Source organism: Acanthopagrus latus, chromosome 16 (assembly GCF_904848185.1).
Source record: "Acanthopagrus latus isolate v.2019 chromosome 16, fAcaLat1.1, whole genome shotgun sequence".
Taxonomy (NCBI): Eukaryota; Metazoa; Chordata; class Actinopteri; order Spariformes; family Sparidae; genus Acanthopagrus; species Acanthopagrus latus.
In genome coordinates, this window is record NC_051054.1 from 23346614 (window position 1) to 23366164 (window position 19551).

A 19551-nucleotide genomic window follows, 5' to 3' on the forward strand; every position below is an offset into this window, starting at 1 on the left:
CTGTTTACTTCCTATTTTTTCGTCAGGATTATCATTTACATGCGCTAAAGACACGTCTGTCTTCCGCAGAACATGTGTGTGACTTGATGTACCAGTCACTGCCTCTGCCTCAATACAAACTTACTTTGATTACACTTTCTGATAAGGTTATAGAAACTGTTTACTTGTGTTACAGTTTATGTAGGTCCAATTAATATCATACATGATTACCACAGGCAAATAATTCAGAGTTATCATCCCAGTAAGTTAAGACATTAAGATGCCTGTTATAACTGGATGTCGCTCGTTCTGATACCTGAGGGTACAGTGTTAAATGATAGGCATATGTCTCAAGTCATTTGGTCCAAGCCTCAAGCAAGTCCCAAGTCATTTTTTTTTCCTTGGGTAAGTCAAATCAATTAATTGAATCAATCAAACAAAGAGCAAATAACCTAATAATAATAATAATAACCTATTTCTTCGCAATCTAACACATATTTCCTCCCTTCATTGTAACAGGAAAATACTGTCAGCCAAAAAATAAATAAACTGAAAACATAAAACAAATACATATAAGTCAGTGAAGGTCTCATTTCTCAAGTAGTTTATTCTCTGCCACGTCATGTTGCAAGTCATCAAAAACTTACTTTTGTTGACTTGAGTCCAAGTCACAGTGGTTCGAGTCCACGTGCCTAATAAAAACATTGTGGATGTCATAAGGGCAACATGTTATTATGTGTGTGCATTTTGGGACCTGTGACATGAAAACATAAAGAACAAAAACTACCAATAGTGGTTACAGTATGTGTTCATTTGGGTCGATATTTACTGTATTAACCAATGTAATGTAGGATATAATACAGCAGAACAAATGGATCATTCCTTTCACTGAAGTATGTAAACACAGTGAAATGCCTGAAACAGCTGCACGTGTGAAGACAGAAAAATCATTCCACATCTGATGTAGAACCAACATTTCCATTTGTGATGCTTTCCATCATGTGGTGTCCTTCTTTCCACGGCGGTTAATTTTTCTTTGATTCTAGCGGCCAAGAACAACCAGAGCTTCTCATGACACCAGAGAGACAGACAGAGAGAGACAGAGGGAGATGTGAAGAAGGAGAGCATGTCAGGTATAATTGGTGTAAGTGGGGCATCCAGTTTCAATGATGTCATTCTTTGCAAACACTGTCTACTCTAAGATGTTGTTGCATGTGTGCATGTGTTGCATGCATGTCCTGCACTGTAGCTGCATTTGTCATCTCTTTTTTCGTTCCGAAAGTAAGAAAAATATGCTTATGCTCCACAAACTAAATTCTTATGTTATGTTACATTTAAATAACACCCTACAAGAGAAAAAAATCACCATCATTTTGTCATTTAACATTTTCCAAACCTAGCTGGATCTTTCTTAGATGACCATGTTCAATATTTGTTCACTGAGTTTCTGCACATTCAGTGCTTGTCCATCTTCTAATGCTACCATATCCAGCACTGTTAATTCCAAAACCTGGAGTTCTAAGTGTATAATCAATGTATTAGATTCATTATAGTGACTTTAGTTTTAAACAGTTTTCCCAGTACCTGCCTCTCTGCTGCTGTTGGATATGAAAACAGCCTGCTATGCCTTTAAAGGCTCCTGGGTTTCTTGTTTTCTGTGTGAGAGGCTTTCTCACTTAACACCTCCGGTCAATGACCTGGTAAACTTTTCAAGGAACCTGTGGCTTGGCTCCAGGTCAAGCTCAATGCAAATCCAATTTGCCACTGAATGTAGCCAACAAGCCAACAGTACCCAGGTCATGTGTAACCTGTGTTACTGTCCAAAATCATGATAAAAAGAAAACGTGTATATGATGATGTGTAGTGCCTCAAAGGTTGCTTGACTTATTTTGCATCTTCTTGTCATGACATTTTTGGCCACATGAGGGCAGCAGTTTTATTCTTTTAGAGGAAAGGAAAGGAATAAATGGATTAGACCAAGGGAAAGATCCTAGATTTAACAGACTCACAAATCCTTTGAACAGCATGGTATGTGTGGTGGAGGTGGGGGGTGTAGGCGAAGTGACTGCCATGACCTCTAACAGGAACATTTCATTAACAAATGGTAATTATCTCTCTATAAAAGCAAGGAATCTGTGTGTGTGTGTGTGTGTGTGTGTGTGTGTGACTGTCTGTCCATCTGTGTATGTGTGCCTCAAATATCTCTGCAGATCAGGATCAGACTGATGTGAGAGTTTCAACATGGCTGCTGCTTGGTTCAAGGGTGTGCAACGTTGCATTTGTTTGGACTATAATAATACCGTTAATAAATTATTTCATGAATGCTTTACCAATTACGCTAGCATTGTCAACCATAGCCACCATAGTCACGTGCGCACCAGAGCCAATCACTGCACATCTTAGCCACGTGTGCACCAGAGCCAATCACTGCAGAGCTCACCTCCACGACATACCTTAAGAAACAAGCGGATTTATACCTGCAGCAGCGCGAGCTGGACCAGGATTTTGCCGGTGGTTCGGTCCCGTTCTGTGCATCTAAACTGACTGTTGTGGATTAATGAGACTAAACGAGTCCGGACCGAGTCTGTTCCGGTCTGAGGAGATCCAGATACTCGAGGACAACAAAGTGGAATCAGAATCTGTGGATGTTTGTGTGTAGCTAGCTGCTAGCCCACCCACACGGCCACCTCCCGAGTCGACGGACAGGCCGCACCGGCACGTCCAAAACCAGACTTAGGATAAATAACGTCCGCCACACTTTTTCGCGAACATTGCCATCACGTTTGCTTTGTGTCTGGAGCAGGAAGAAATTGAGTGTAATACTATTTTTTCTTTTTCAAATATAGCTGTTTGCGGGGTGCAAAGTGATGAGGTAATGTATCTATTTACGGTATGTCGACTATGTAAGATGTTAACTTTACTATGACGACAAATAAAACAAAGCAAACTTTGTTTCAGTTGCCCACAGAGAGATTTCTTTTCTAGTCTGTGAGACTTTTCCATTCTTCCTTTGTGCATACCATAAAAATAGATGTCAAATCTGATGACAGGCATTAATAATAACTATATAGAAACAGACACTTATGATCTTGTTTGCATATGTAGGTCATATAGAGGCAACAGCATTACATCTAAGTCAAGTTCACCCACATCCTACACAGCACTGTAAATAGCAATGGTCTACTGGAGGAGTTGGGCTTTGTTGAGTGACTGACTCATCATAAGTGTGACAAGTTCATTTTGATCCAGCGATTATTCTGTAGATTTTTCTCTGGAATTTCCATTATGTTTACTGTGCCTGCCACAGCAAACACAGCTCCAGCGTCAGCAGCAGTCTTGTTTGCTCTCTGCTGGCAGCTTGCTAATACTGCACACAGTATTCGAGTGTAGCAAGTTCTACATGTTACAGTGTTTGTAGAGAGTAAGGGCGTGAAGGTGTTTGTTCATTCTTCTGTGACACTTTAAGACAAAAGTACATAAACTACTTAAGTATAAGTCCTGACATTGTATCACGGGGTGATGCAATCATTTCTTGTTGTTTATGGTCAGAAGTCAGACACGTTTCTTTCTTCTGTCATTTACCGTACATGTTTGTAATTTTTGTACGGTCAGTCAGTACTTGCACTGAATGTGGCAAGAGATGTTACGAGATATGTGTGGTATAAGAGAAGAGAAGAGAAGAGAAGAGAAGAGAAGAGAAGAGAAGAGAAGAGAAGTGAAGAGAGAAGAAGAGAAGAGAAGAGATCTTGGTTGATTGACTGGCACTGATCAGAGTCAGGACCAGAGATGACCTGAAGGTGATGCTATGACACAAGTCCTGAGCTGTCCTGAGCTGATTGGTCCTTGCCAAATATGGCACAATCTTAAATCCAGGAAACAGTGTGTGATTTCTCCGCCTTGATGACTGCACAATCGGAAGAATGTGGGGGCAAGAAGTGATGTGAGCATGCACCAGTGATGTCAACATTTTTCCCTCTCCCTCGTCAGTTGTTTAACATTGCTGAAATAGCTGATGACAAATCAGCCGGCTGACCTCTGAGCGTCATCACGTCTGTTTTTAGCAGTGCATCCCGCAAACCTCGGCCCACTTGGCCTTGGAAGTCCTTGTCTTTCTCTTTCCTGCTGCCCGTGTCGCCCACGCTCTCCCCTGGATAGCGGCGTACAGCCACAGCCTCTCCTCTCGCCTCCACTCCACTCCCCTCCACTCTTCCCTCACCCACTGACCCACTGGCGGAAAGCGTGGGGACCATCTGTGCTGGAGAGGTTACTTTTAGTCTCCCAGGCTGCTATTTTCTCTTCACTGTGTTTTTTAAAATCACAAAGCATGGGCTGCCTTATGCAATACTCGTCTCACTCCCTGGTTCTCTCTCCCATTGCTTCACAGGTCTTGTTTACACAACAGTGCACTTGGCCCATGGCAACACACCCTTACAGGAAGAATGACTGTCAAATTTAGACATGAGGTGATTTTTTTTCTTCTCAGCTGAATGAAGAAATAAATGGTTTAAAATTGCAGTCTCTCCACTGAGGGTGTGTATTTTTATATTCTTACTTACTTTTGAGGAAAACCAACAAATTAGCCCATTTTATCCATTTGTGATTTTTTTTTTCTGCGCCCTCAAAATATTTGAATAAGTCAGTCTACCACAGCTCTTAAACTGTACTTGAGCTAAAGGCTAGTATCAGTGTGCTAATACCCTCAGCAACAGGCTGAAACAGTGTGTGAAGGAGAGGTATCGCAGGTTCTTCCTTCCTGCTGCTGTCAGACTCTTCAATAAGCACTGCTCCCAGTAGACCTCACTGTTAGGGGTAGAGCCGGCTCCTTGTTATCGGAAGGTCAGTGGTTCGGTTCCCCTGGTCTGCATGGTGGATTGTCCCCGGCAAACTAACCCTAACCCCAAAAAAACTGCTCCTGATGCGTTGGCTGGTACACTGCATGGCAGCCACGGCCATGCGCTGTAAGTGTTTCTGTAAGCCCCTTTGGACAAAAGTGTCTGCTAAATGTAAATAAGTCAAAACTTTGATGTGCTGGTGGTGCTATGATAGGTTAGGAGATGACTGTGGCCATCTCCTAACATTCATAGCATAAATATTTTAGTCTGGATCAAAGTGGTGGACCAACATGATCATACACAGACATGCCTCTTACATGGTCAATAAAATATATTGATTTTAGTTACTTAGTTGGTTTTAATCACTTAAATTTGAACAATTTAGCACGTTTTTCCATCAACATATTGTAAATGGTACAACATACTGTATAATCTGTGACACACTTAAACTAAACAGTCAGGACATGCATAGGAATACCCTCAAGATATCTGAAAGGTGAAGACACAATAACATTTCTAACATGAAATGCAATTGTACTGTTAAAAGGTTAATCTATGGAAAAATACCATATTCTAAACTGAGTACAGTATATCATTGCTTTACAGTGAATAGCATACCCACTGCAATATGTTTTTCTCCTTTAGGTGGAATCTTAATTTAAAGCCATTTCTGTGAGGAATAATTCAACCTTTTGGGGGGAAAAAAACATTTGCAGCAAAATAATTAAATTCAAATGCATCTGACTCCCTCTAAAACCCACACATCTTCATTCATCTTACTGTTTACAGTGCTGCTTGAAAGTTTGTGAACCCTCCAGACATGGTCACTGTTTTTGTAAAAAAACATTAAAATAACCTTATTCCAGGTCTCGCCACAACATTTCAATTGGATTAAGGCCCAGACTTTGACTGGGCCAATCCAGAGTACCAGTCCTCTTTCTCTGAAGCCATTCCTTTGTAGTTTTGCTGGAATGCTTTGGGTCATTGTCTTGTTGCATAATTCCATTTTCATCCCAGCGTCAACTCCCTGACTGATGGCAGGAGATTCTGGTCAAGAATTTGTTGATATGCCAGAGAATTCATGGTTCCTTGTAGAAAAGCAGCCCCAGATCTTCACATTTCCACCACCATGCTTCACTGTTGGGAGGAAGTTCTTTTTTTCATATGCAGTGTTGGCTTTTCTCCAAACACGGTGGTTTTGATTGTAACCAAATAATTCTATTTTGGACTCATCTGTCCAGCTTTGTTCTTTTTTGAGAGTAGAGGCTTCCTTCTAGCAACCCTCCCATGAATGCCACGGCTGTTAAATTTTCATCTGATTGTAGACACACGCACATTTGTCCCAGATGCTACTATAGAGATCTGCAAATCTCTAGAGGTGATGTGTGGGTTGGCCTTTACCTGATTTATTATTTTTCTGGTGCTTCTGGGTGACAGTTTTGATGGGTGTCCAATTCTGGGCAGAGTTGAAGTCATGTTGAAGGCCCTCCATTTGTAAATTATTTGTCTTACAGTGGATGGATGGAGCTGGAATCTTTTGGTCTTATAGCCCTCCCCAGACTGATGAGCTGTCACTACCCTCTTCTTCATGTCCTCGGATATCTCCTTTGCTCTCGGCATTGTTGATTCATATGGGACCACAGTGGTTTGGTTGGTTTCCTCTCTCTTTTAATTAGTGCAGGCCGAACCCTTTCCCAAGGATGTCTCATTTCACTGGTCTGCTTAAATGATTTATTTAATGTGTTTCACCTGAGACTGTTACCTGCTTGATTTAACCAACGCAGCTGGGGGTTCACTTACTTTTGCACATACACTAATTCCATGTTTCATGTAGTTTTTGGGGCTACTTAAACAAGTCCCACTAAACAAGTACATGCAATTGATAAACATATATCTGACAGTTCGTACATAAAAACTGGTGATGATAAAATAAGAAAGTTATGGTAAAACAACAAACATCTAAACTGCTCGAGGGGTTCACATACTTTCAAGCAGCACTGTATGTACAGATTAAATAAGACGGATACAATATGTTAATTTGTGCCCTTTTGAAATGCTGATGACTATATTTCTTAACACTGGGCAGAAACAAGCCAGCTGCTCCTCCTGCTTTTATTCTCTTAGAATGGTACAGATCGTCCTATTAACACTAAGAAAGCACATTTTCCAAAATTGTCTTGCTACTCCTTCAAATACATGTTTGTTCCTGGCAAGTATATCTTATTCAAAGTAACATATAGTACATGTATCATATTTTAAACAATATATGAGTAAAACACAGCATTTGTTGTTATGGGCATATTAACAATCAATGAGTGTTAGATAGACAGACTCACAAATGTCAATGATCATGCAAAGGCATCACATGCATTTTCCAGAGTAAATATCCTTTCTGCTGTAACACAGTGGGTTGCAGGGACACCATAATTACATTAAGGTATCATATGATGATAAGAAATATCTATTTAAGACTTTGAATAACTGAAGACGTCTGATGACTGTTGAGGAAAAAGGAGAAATGATGTAAGTTGCAGGTTGAACAGCTGACACTGTTGTTAAAGATAACTTGGTCTTGTGATCTAGCCCATGTTATCTTTAACGTATGACATCATTAAGGAACTACAGGTTACTGTTTCCCAGTTTTGAAACAGCAAAACCACAGCTATTCTTAATCTACAGTCCCTCATGTTTAAACTGAAAAAGTGTTAAACATAGATTTAAATATATATGCGCAATATTTTCCATAAGATGAAATATCCATATATTGTTTTAGAATGTATGTACATTTGCTTTTTTATATTTTTTTTCTTACCTTGAGATGCTTGTATTTGAATATATCATTTTCAAGTTTCGTTGCTACTTTATGACATTTCAGAGGCAACCACATGATCAGTTCATATAGTATAATGTGTTGCTAAAGAAGTGTATAAAGTTATAAGAATTATCCCCCTCTTAATGAGCTTTGTTCTAGGATATGAATACTTCTTCCACCACTGCCAACAATATATACCTTAATTCATCAGGTCACATCAAGTCACATTGACATTGTAAATTAGTTTACAAGTAAAACCTCAGTTGAGCTAACAATCACATTTAATTTAATTAAAAGTTCAAATTAAAATAAAAGATAAAAAACATAGATTTAATGGTAAAGACAATGGCAAGGAATTATAATGATAAATGAGGAACAGATATAAACATTCATTGATTTAGGCATGACAAAACACATTCTAAAGTATCCTTGGTGTAGGTAAAATGGAATGAAAATACAAGCATATTCTGTAAAAATATATGTAGATATGCAAATATGCATTCATATAGAAAGTAGCCTGACATAAAAAAAAAAGAATGTATTATAGATTAAAGCATTTGGAATAATGCTTGGAGCAGGCATGAAAAAGAACTAAAAATACAACCATGTTATATGAAACTGTCAAACCTAACATCTATAAAAACTTCTGACCAAATGTTTGAATTGCCTCATAAATATTGACTTGTAAAGTTTCAAATTCTCTGTAGATTATTCCAGATAAATGTGGCAAAATATCTGAAGGTTGTCTTTCAAAGACTAGCATTTACTCACAGATAGCACAAGCCATTCCCGAGAACAGCTGCTTTGAGTATAACATCTTAGGAACAGGAGTGATGATAAGAAAGGCTATAATTGCTTTTGCATTATAAAATAGAAAACAAGACCAGTTTGGATTAAAAAATCGATCTCAGATGGCTGAATCAGTCTTCCCCAATCAGAATACTGTTGAAAGTGAAGATGTGAGTACTTCTGTCAATGTCATTAGCTCTGGAATTGCTCAGTATATAATAACAATAAAGTCTTAAAGTGTAATTTTGCATCATATATATATGTTTCCCTTTGACAATTTAAGTTTATTTTGCTGATCAGATTTTAGCACTTTCAGTAAACTAAAGTAACACTTTGAATGTATAGCTTTTTACGTCTATATAAAATCTTTATCTGGTGAGGCACTGCAACTTTTACATGAGAAACAGTAACTGAATACTTTTTTCACCACTGCTGACAGTATAAATACATTCTGGCCATTCTCGTTGTCTCTACCAAATGAGTCCAAGCCTACAACTAGAAGGGCCAGAACATTTACAGATACAAATATGACTAGTTGAGACAGTGCATTATTTAAACATGATTTAAACATATCATAGATTTTACTTCAATTGTAAAAGTCTTAAATTGCTGGTACTTTTTGTTGTCCAACAATTCAGTTATTCAATATTAATCAGTAGCGAACAACAGAGGGCAGCAGAGTGTTTTGTTACAAGCAGTGGCTCCCTCATAGAAATCCTTAGCAGACAACTGTATCTCTGTAACACAGAAAAGAGAGCTGATTTAATGTGAGCAGTAGGAAACACAGCATGCTTCAGCGGCCCTCGTCACTGCCTTGGTATGGAGGCACTACACTTAGATGAAGCATGAAGCCCAACCGGCCCCGGCCAAGATTACCAGAGGCAGGGGGCCTCGGGGTGCTACTTCCTCCCATCCCTCTCTTGGCAGTGGCATAATTGCTGAGGTTGCCTAGCGACCGGAAGCATGGAAACAGAAGGTGTCACTTGTTACCTCAGAGCTGGATTTAGCCAAATTGTAAAATAGCCACCGATGGATCATGAGGGGTATCGAGTTGCTAAAGATAAGGACCAGAAGGCAGGAGGAGAGAGAGGGATTGGAAAATAGACAGAGGTCACTATGAGGCCACGCCATCAATTTATGATTGTGTAATGCTTAACCGCACCTTCAATTATATAAAAAATGTTACTATCAATTGGACAATTTTATAGCATTATCTAACCAAATGTGCAGTGTTATTTTCACTGCATCTTGACACAAAATATTTAGGGTTATCTTTGGTTGACTACATTTATTACTTCACCTATCTCTTGACTCGGGCTATGACTCGTTTCCCACTCTGTGAGCTACAGTTTGGGAGCACCATAACCCTAACCACTGGTGTGTGACGCTGAGTGACGAAGTGGCCACTCTCCCAAGCCACTGTGGATTTTCAAAAGCAAATGACAAAGTAGTTTTATTAGTAGAGTTTTGCATCATGTTAGCTCTTCATTGGTCATGTTGTGTTCCTGCTCATAATTAGCTTGTTGGGATCACTTACAGGCCACTGTTGAGATGTGAGTGGGGTGCTACCATTACAATATGTAGGAGGAGTTCATTCAGTGTTGATTCAATTTGTGCCAACCATAAAGAGCTCAATAAAGGACAATCAATTCATTACTCAATTAAATCATTTTTTTCAGTGAAAAGAGCTCAGATATGTTATGTTCCTTATGTTAGCTGCCCAGTAGCAGTTAGCGACTAGTGGTGAACATAGTGGAGCAGAGACCCTTTTCATGGTAGCCGTATTGATATGAAAAGAAGGTAAACACATTAGTGACAATTGATGTAAACTAGCAGGCTATTGTAGACTCATCCAAGCAGGCCTACATATAGGTCTAAGCTGAATATAGAGAAACAGTGGAAGCACCAGATATCTTATTTAGGGGATGGTACAAACTAAAAGTGAGCTAACATAGGTAAGTAAATATCAGTACCGCAGATTTGATTGATAAAGTCTCTATGTGTCTCCTGGATGTAGAGATAGGCAACTGTTTGACAGAATGTTCACAGGACATGTTGTTTATCAGTGTCGTTTAGAAAAAATAATTCAGATATTTATTTGAAGGGATGTTTATTTAGGAAGTGCTTTTTTCATTCACATGCCCAGGAGCTTACTCATAGCTTTTTTATGTCTCCATTTGTAACAGCTTAGCCTAGCATACTATGTCCGTAGACACAAAGTTGGAAAAAGTAGGTTCACATTTCATTATATAATCATTGTTGCCTTTTTGTTTGAACAAAATGAACCACATCGAGAATTGCAACTGTGAGGCTAGCATGTAAACAAATACTGAACTCTCAACTTTGGAGAAGAGATATTTCTAGATTTGTCCTAAGCTGCTAGGCTTCTTTAGCTAGTCGCTGAGGGGAGTTAGCCTGTAAGCTCAAGGTAGGTAGGTAGCTTGACTATCCCTTCAAATCCAACTAATCAGATAACATAATAATAATAATAATAATAATAATAATAATAATAATAATAATAATAATAATAGGGCTAAGTCAATTTTGTTTTTACAGACACAAATGTATCTCAGAGGCCTCTCCAATCTTTGCAACACAGGACATCACAATTACAGTAAGAGAATTGCATTATTAGGTTAGTTAAGTAGCCTACAGATATAATATGTATTTATAGTATATTAGTATTATATTTACATATTAAGTGTAATAACAAATCAATTTTCAAGGAAAACGAAAATGGTGTGAAACGGGATGAGATACAATTGCTAAGGTTTTGATTAAAGTAATATGTAGCTAGCTTATTTGAGTACTGGTAACATTTGCATGTTATGGATGTTTATGTGAATGATCCCATTGACTGTACACCCAATTCAGTGGCGAAACTTTGATTCTTGATCAGTGAATTTTAAATGTGTTCGCTATTGAATAATTCCAAATAATGATAATCATATTAATGTGTCACTGTAGGCCTATCCTTCCTATTATTCATGTGTCTTTTCTCCAGTCCTTTACTTTTGTTTGTCTGTGCCTTCCGCCTCCTTCAGCTCTTCTATGCTTATCTCCCCATTATTAGCGTCTCATCCCCTCATCTCCTCCTCCCCACCTCTTATATTTCTCTCTGCAATTTCTCACTCAGCATCATCTCCCTCTCTCCAATAAACCTGTCCTACAGTCTCTACTGTCATTCAGTCTTTTCTTTCCTGTTCCCCATTCATCCCTATTATTTACTTTCCTGTATCAGTCACTGTCTCTATCTCAGGTCCTTCCACTCACTGTTGTTCAATCCCTCTCTTCTACCATAAACCTCTATCCCTGCCTCCATCTCTGGTGCGCACACAGCGGATGGCGGCAGCCCACTCAGTCCTCTCAGGGAGCAGAAGGTTTGTCCACTCCCACTCAGGCTTTGCGTCATGGAACACAGAGAAATAGAGACAGAGGAGAGAGAACAGATGGGAGGAGGACACACTGGCTGCCTGTTTTATAACATTACTCCTAACAACGCTATGGTCATCAGTATGACTATGTAAACTAGCAGGCTATTGTAGACTCATCAAGCAGGCCTATATATAGGTCTAAGCTGAATATAGAGAGGCAGGAACTGACATTTTTGGTGCGAAAATTTGTCCCACACTTGGAGAAAGGTTAAAGGGTTTACGCTTTATTCTGAAAAGACACATTTAAGGCTACATGGTGCTTTATTAGAATTCTAACCTTTTCAGAGAAAACACACAATCCTGTGGCTTATTTTACACATCATGTTAATGATTTTAACAAGCAAAAGGAACCTCTTTAGTTTTACATTCATTCTTTTATTGACTAGACTCAACTGATCAGACCAAAACCTCACCCTCACAGACCTGTTGCCTACATGTAAATCCAATCTGTGGGCTCCACTATTACAAGATTGGTGTAACCATAGCGACCTGATGCACACCGTGCATGACATCATAACTGACACACTCATTGCCATTTACGCAAGTGGAAAGACAATTCAGACCATTCTGCTACTATTTTTTTTGCCTGTTCCCGCTCCTACCTATGACTTTAAACAAGCATTGCATAAGAATCTGGTTGTGCAAGTGATGATAATAAAAGAAATGGTTTATAAATGGCACAGAGCATACTGATAACACAGCATGTTCAAATGCAAATGCTGTTTACTGGATTTACACGAGAACAAAACAAAAATCAGATTTGTACCATCATGTAAACAAGGGCTTAGATCATATCATTGCGAGCAGAACATGAACAGTCAAATCTGGGTCATGCTGAAAGCAAAAATCCACCCTGGGAGAGGATTGCCAGTGATCACGGATGGCTGGATTAAGAAATACAGACAGAGACAAGTTGCCTTAAAAGCTCCAGAGAGAGTGAATACCAGTGTGTGATGAGATCAAGTAGCATTTTCTGGAACAACATCACTGATAATGAATTAGAAACAGACTGTGAGGACACACTGACGGCACCCAGAGTAGTTCTGTAGGTAAGAGAGAATGTCATTGTGGTTCAGTGCTGCAATATAAGTAAAGATGTGGGTGGAGAAGCATAATGAAACATTCTAAAAATCCACAAAATCAACCACCTACAAGTTGTCAGCACAGAACCAAGGTTTGCTCTGATTTTAGCATTATGATAGCTGCTAAATCAACTGATTGAGATCTTGGACATTGAATAATGTTCAATAGAGGCTTTTAACCTCCCTGCAGAGTTCTATCGAAGAGAATATAGAAACAATCAATCTATGAAGCTTTACAATCACTGATTGTCAATCAGCAGCTTTGAGAGAACATTTGCACTAAATATCTGAATCCTAGAATTCAAACTGTGCTGTGTGTTCTTCAGTTTTAGTATGTGGAACTTTTTATGTGACTTAGCCCATGTGTGGCCAATAGTTAGTTTAGCTGAGCATAAAGACTGGGAAACTGCTGGGTTGGGTCTTATTTAAAGGTAAGAGTCTTGATGTGACCACTTCGCTTATATAGCCAATTCTAATCAAGAATCTCTCTATAAAAGCAAGAATCTCTGTCTGTCTGTGTATGTGTGCCTCAAATATCTCTGCAAATCAGGATCAGACTAATCTGAGAGTTTCAACATGGCTGCTGCTTGGTTCAAGGGTGTGCAATGTCGCATTTGTTTGGACTACAATGATACCGTTAATACATTATTTCATAAATGCTTTACGAATTCCACTAGCATTGTCAAAAATAGCCACCATAGCCACACGCGTACCAGAGCCAATCACTGAAGAGCTCACTTCCACAACATACCTTAAGAGTTGAGAGATTTGCGACATATAGCATGTTTTGAGTGTACAGTTAATATGTTATATAGTGTTTAGTGTAGTGTGTTCAGTGTGTAGTGTAGTCGTTTTTTTGTGTTGTGAGTCAAAACAAGGAGAAGACTGCTGAATGTGGAACAGGCAGGAATGAGCTGAGGAGCCCTGAGCCTGAGGCATCGCCTGCATTTAAATGTAAATAGTTACATATAAGTTTGTAAATTTCAAAAACTTATGCACAAATTTAGCAATCAACAATTTATATTATTTTATTTATTATAACTAATGTAATTGGTTCATTAAACATATTTGTGTTTTTTTTCCCATTCTGATTTTATGTTATTTTGTGATTTTAGGTCCATAGTGTTAATATAGTACGTCAAAAGGAAAAAAAAATAACTGTACAGTCAAACATGTGAGGTTGTGCTGAACATAATGACACCAAAGGAGGCAAGGCAAAGAGTTTTTAAGGTGAAATATAATGGTATAATCAAAAGTAGTCAAAAACAGTCAATTATATCCCCAACATCCCACCTTCAAACACAACCTCATTTGGCCATCCATGAAAAAGCTACTTAACCTCCCACTTTTCTATAGGAATACATGCTTCCTTTCTGCTTTTCCACCAAAATTAACACATCTACTCAGGTTTTTTTTTTTAAACGTGGGTAAACCAGCTAAAAATCGCCTATGATCCCATTTCCACTTTGGAACAGGCAAGACAGCCCATCTGTGATTTTTTTGAAGCGTTACATTGTACGTCACTGACATCACATTTCACATCACGAATGTGCTTAAAACAGAGAAGAACACACAAGCAGTTGGCAGCATGGAGGCCAGCGATGATGAACGGTGTGTACATTTTACTACAGTATCCTTATTTATGCACCACCACCGTATGTAAATAATGCGTCATCACTTCGCACGGTGGGAAACATATCAGCATTTAGCATGTTCTCTGGGTTCCTACATTTAGATCAAAACCAGGCTAAGCCTTTCACTTACTTTCAACAAAAAATTGCACATGTTAGCCAGGTCAAGATCCTTACTTGAGCCTTGATCCATACTGTGTTTATTGTGCCATTTCTGGTCCCTTGTCTGATATCTTTTAAATACCATGTCATTTTTCTCTTGATCAACAAGTATGCCTAATTTGGCGACTCTTGCAAACTAGTGAGGTTCTTCTTCTATAAACTTGGAGGAATCACAGGATACAGATTTTGAAAGAATGATCAAAATGGTAAGCAGCACAGGCAAGCATATGTTGACGTCTAGTATCTAAGAGTCAAGCTCCAAAAACACTGGATCATATATATCGTTACAACAACTCTGTGGTGTTTTAACTCCTGCTGCCTCCTATAAATGTCCATTTCTCTTCAACCCTACACCTCCAATTTTTTTTCTTTCTCACTTCCTCTCACATTGAAATAACCCTGATGACATCACAAGGGTTATTTTTTTCAAAGTTTAGAAAGCACTTTGCAGAGGCAGAGAACATGAAGAATATAGAGATCATACAACAGACTGAATAGCACTTATAACCAGTAAATTTAACTGCATTTTTAAAAAATCCCCTTTAATCTATTATTTCACACTACAGAAATCATAGTCAGATGATGTGATGATGATTGCATGGTTTGTTCAGTCTCGTTTAGATTTTATTTTGTTTGTGTGTCTGTTTCATACCATAGGATTGTCCTTCAGATGTCTCCCCACTGTATACCTACTGAAGATAAAGTCCTAACATCTCTGTACCTTCTTCAAGTAATATTTCCTCAGATGTTGGACTGTAGGCTGTAGGCAGGGTATTCCTCTCTAGATTTAAAGGTCATATCTTCTCTGAAAAGAAATAAATTAAAACCGTTTGCTATGGATGGTAAAGACACAGACGTGGTAAGGTGAAGGGATAAAAACACTATGAAATAACCTTTTGTTATGTATTCCTTCCTTTTATGTAATAGTTAATAGGGCATAGTGCTGACGCAAGCTAGGGAGTTGTGGAACCAGTGTGTGGTGTTTGGTGCCTCCGACTCAGTGTGTGTGTGAGTCATCGTGTCACCTACTGTGATCAGGTTGGTAGGTCAAAAGAACAGCAAACCGTTGTTGTGACAGCTAATAATATGCGAGCTGAGGCTTGTTTGGAGGAAGTGGTCTGTGTCTCCGGTGTGTGTGTGTGTGTGTGTGTGTGTGTGTCTACATGCAGGTGTGCTGGGGAGCTGTGCACATGCTGCTTAAAATATTAATGATAGCGGACACAATCAACAGCAGGGTTCACGCACTTTATCAGCAAGTGCTTTGGTTGTTTATTAAATAAGACTTACAAACTACATCGATGAATATGTCAGATGTGCATTGTAAAGCGAACAGTATTTCAATCTGGCTATTATCTTATTGTAGTTGAGATGGCTCCCTTGATCTTAAGAACTGATTATCTTAAAGCTGCACTCAATATTTCTTTCATTAACAATGGAACAAATGAATATGTGCAATGTGAATGATGTCGACGCTCCTGTATAACCTACAGAACGTTATCATCCAACTCTTTTTATGGCCCATAGCTCAGCTGTTTTAATTCACTCTTCCTTCATCAACTTTTCTTCCAGCAGCTGCTGGTTCAGATAAACCCCCCTACTTTAATGGCAAACAGATTTACCGGATGGTGAAACAGTGGATCACTTAATTTGTAATTATTAAAGACCAAGACAACAAAAAAAATGTATTCTAACATTGTTCTTTGTCAGAGCCCAACTGATATTCCATTTTTGGACACCCTGATATCGGAAGTAAAACATTCTAATACTGTTATACCAGCTGATGTACACACAGTATTTGCGCTGAACCAGTGAAGTTCACCGGGAACTTAATAATTCTAAATTATCCAAATAAGCTTTTACCATCATAGGCCAGTATTGTCTGACAATATCAGCCAACGGATATATAGGTCAGGCTCTGTTCTGATTCTGCTCCAATGTACATAGCAAATTTTGATGTCGTATGTTGTAAGTTATCAATGAGATATTTGTTTTTATTGCTTGCTCATTGACAAGAAGTTGTAGGTCGGCCTAATTCAGCTTTTTATTACCAATCATAGGTTGTTTTCTGACATCTGACTCTCATGTGTAAGAATAGAGAGATGAACAAATTGATTATTCTCTGTCTGTTGTGTTTGTTGGTTTTTTCAGTCCAACAGTAAATAAGGCAGTATGACAGTCTGTCAAAGTATAACAATCTACGACTGACCAAATAAATATGTGAGTGAGCAAGAGAGACGGACTGAGCAAGTGAGTAAGTCGATAGGTGAGTAAGTGTTTGAAGGAGCGACTGCGAAGCTAGTAGTGATTGAGTCAGCATCACAACTACCAAGCAGAGACAAGACTAACTCAACCTGTTCTCACTAAATATTTGGAGTTGAAGGCCTCAAACCCTGTGTGGGTGTGAAATCTTACAGAGTCAAGTTCCCACATGATCTTAGTTTCAGAGTCATTAGGGTCACGCGTAAGTCGTTGACCAAAGCAGTTCGTTAGAACTGAACAAGCTCTTGGATGAGAGATGAAATGTCTTCAAGAAACTGAAACATGTCCTACGATGCTCTTTCAGATACTAACTTGACAAGAATAAGGCTGAAACTGTCAACAAAACTCGAGAAAATATCAAAACCAACTATGCACTAGCCACAAGCCCAGTCATTCCTGTTAAAGACTCACGTTTTTAAAACGCCAGCGTGGCTTGGTTTGACTCGCCGCAGCCAAACGTGCTGGTAGGAAAATGGCATATGAGAGAACCTATGTGTCTTTTGAGCACTGAAGTATGTAAACCTACTCCAGTGGCAATCCAAATTAAAATGATGAACCTGAGCATAATATGTCTCTCCTTTAAAGCCTAAAAGTAGAGAAAAAGTGTAAAGATGCACATTGTTGGAAATCAACTATGGCTTATTTTCCGCATTTAAAGGGTGATACTGTATATTATATATTATTCATTAATTGACATTACATTATATAAATCTATTTTCACTTTAACTTTAAAGTTACATGTTTTACATTATACAAATTACATTGACCATGATTCCATTTCTAAAAGCAATGAAAGGGAAAAAAAGGAGGTGACTACTTTTTATAGACACTATATTAAATCATCTATTAAGCTCATAGTGCTTGATTTTTTTATGCAGTCATGGACACTTTTTACTCCACTGAACCATACCTGTTCACTTATTGTAAGCCACTTTGGATACGAATATTCAAGTATCTAAAATAGACATTAGTGATACACAAGCTGGTAAATAATAGGTCATAAATGAAAAGGAACACCATGTGAGATGGAGTGAAGAGTGTAAGTGCGATAAAGTGGGAGAAGGAAAAGAGTAGCTAACGTCCAGAGTGGCTGTGGAGAGTGCTGAGTGGGTGGGGTGGTGGAGGAGGAAGAGGAGGAGGAGGAGAGCTGAAGCTGGAGCTAGTGGTCTCATCCTCCTTCTCAGAATTATCCCTCAGTGACGCAAGCTCCTCCACTCACATCCTGACAGCTGCTCCCTGCCTGGTTACAGCGCTCCGCGGCCTGTCCACTAACATTCACACTCATTTCCGCTTTAATGCATGGCTTTCCCCCTCTGGGTTTATGATACAGCTCCATTTAGGCTCATTAGTCCATGTTCACTTACTACATTTTTGTTTTCATCTAATCACTGCACTACAGGGACCTCAATGTCGCATACACACTAGATCTCCCTTTTCCTTTTGGATGAAAAGACGCTCTGCAGGAAAATAAGCCATCATTGTTACTCCAGCAGACTCTGCATTGTTCTTCCTGAGTGACAATGTGCAGACCAAAATACACTGGAGATTTGAGAGATAGTTGAAGGGCTCTCATTGATTTCAGAGACACGCAATCGCCTGTTTTTTTATAATAGTTTCAGTGAGATTGAACCTTAACGTTATTAACTGCTTCTCCAAGTGAATTTGCAAATTCAAATATAAATATAATCCATAAAGCACTGGAACAGGGCCTTGCAACCAGGGACAATGAGGCAACGCTTTCCTAATTTTTCAGAGAGATAACAAGTACGTTAATTGAAGCATATTTCAAAAAACTTTGACCTGGTTATGAAACAGTCTCAATTTAATAATGATATCTCTATATGAGTGATATAAGGAAATCAGATCATCAGTGAGAAGACTGTCTATTTCTATGTAGTCATTACAGTTATTTTTAATCCCTGTCGCCTGGTAATATTTTGATTTATCCAGGTGTGGAAAGTCATATAATTCACTATTATTTTATGGCGGAGGACTAAGAATGAAATGAACAGTCTCCCAAACTGAGGGAAGAAGCTACTCTGTAGACGGGTGGTACAGCGCTAAAACAAAGTTTACTTTGTTTCAACATCCTCATATAACAGTTATCAATGATACATGCAAATAGCTGTGCTTACAAATGGAAAAGCAGTATTAAAAGTGCCTAAGTAAACTAAACTGAAATGATGAAAAGCAAGGGATCCCCAGAGCCACTGCTATCCATCCTGAGGTAGACATGAATGTCTGTACCAAATTTAATGGCAACCTTTTCAATAGTTGACGATACATTTCACTGAAAAATCCAACCTAATCGTGGCAGTATATAAAACATTAAGGGAACATTTGCAATCTTTCATCAATGAATATCCTACGAAAATTTCATATCAATCAATGCAAAAGTTGTTGAAATATTTCAATCTGGATCAAAGGTTTGGACTGACAGACTAATCAACCAGCAGATCAATGCTAACAATAGGCTCAGGAAAAATAGTATGGCTAAAAAGTGAATAAATTAAAAGCACCTGGGATTTTGATTTTTACTGTAACTGAACAGTGTACTAATTTAATTACAAT